The following is a 1,550-nucleotide window of genomic DNA, read 5'->3' as shown; positions in this document are numbered from 1 at the left end:
ATGGAAATCCATTTTAACTGCACTTATATAGCCAAGGGAGGAGCTACAACATCCAGGCGGTGCACAGTTTGGGGTCAGGATGCTTCCAGGCATCAGAGCTGTCAATTCACTGCAAACACAGCCTGTGCCACAACGACAAAAGCAAGGCAGTAATTACAATATAATATGTTCAATATGTCCCCTGCAATACATTGATTTTTTTTTTTTTTTAAAGAAAGAAATAATGCTATGTTGCATAACTGTGAATAAATAAAAGTAATCATAATTCTAAAAAAAAAAAAAAAAAAGTCATTATTATTGCGACTGGTTCAAGTGTTATTGTGTACTACCCAAGCAGAGGCTGTTACTGCAATAAGTGTCAAACGCTCTACTTTTTTCATATTTTCATGAATTTATTGATTTATTTTATTAATTTTAATGTATTCAAAAGTGGAAAACTAGAATGGAATTTCAGTGTTATTTCGGTTATGATGTGGATAGTTTTTATAAAATGTTATTGTAACGCCCTTTAGTTACACACACACAGAGTAATCCCCAATATTTCCAGTTCAACTAAATGAAAGTGGGTAAAAGCTTTTTTTGTTGTAAGGTATCGATTCTGAGAAGTATCCACTTAGCGTTTAGCATAGCATGCTAATGGCTGCCGACTATGGCTAGTTACTCACTAAATATATGAATATATCATTAGTTATGTTGTTATGTTTCTTAGAAGACGTTTTAAAACCAACCGGAGATATATAAGAGTTTGTTGAATGTGGGTTTATTTTGTACTTCTGTGTAGAAAGTGTGCTAATTGAACAGTTGCTATTGTAAAATGCTAGCTAAAGCTACAAAGCTAGCGGAGCTATTGTTGTGAGCTAAAACACGCAGCAGTGCGCAGCTATTAGCTATTAGAGTATTACTGTGTATACTTTACTATACTTATATGTGCACTATGTGGTGGTAAAGTCTTAAAATGGCTAAAAATAGTTAAAAACAATTCATATACACCATTTGTGTGTGATGGCTGTTAAAAGTTAATTTTATAGCTGTAAAGGATACATTGTCAAAGTTGAGTGGTTCACATTCATTGATTAATTTTTTGATGTATGAATGATTCCGATGGCGAGCCAGAACCCGGACCAGCAAGACCTGGAGCAGGGACCTGACTTACATGCGTGGATCACATCAGATCACATCATACAGATAAGAGACAAAAATCACATTACCCGGATAGATGAATGATACACACTGACTCTGGACAAACTGGACACTGACTGAACATTTGACTGTTTTTGGACTTGAAGAGTGACTTTCCTGCCAAGAAATATATTCTTGTTACTCTTTTCTGTTGTCCTTGTCACATCTATCCTCCCTGAGCGAAACGTCTTCTGATCTAGCCCAAATTACAGTAAGTGACATTAACGTTAGTACATGTGTACTAGGAAATGTCACATAGAACATGTTACATTATATTCTATAAAAATAGCATTTTTAGGTAAGAGAAATTAACCCACAACATTGGCTAAGTTGCAATAATGTTTTAAAGACTGTTCTGGGTACATGAAGAA

This window comes from Plectropomus leopardus, chromosome 24 (genome assembly GCF_026936395.1).
Source record: "Plectropomus leopardus strain MGB_pleo_1.0 chromosome 24, ASM2693639v1, whole genome shotgun sequence".
NCBI lineage: Eukaryota > Metazoa > Chordata > Actinopteri > Perciformes > Serranidae > Plectropomus > Plectropomus leopardus.
The sequence above is the reverse complement of the archived record's forward strand: the minus strand, read 5'-3'. Positions refer to the sequence as shown.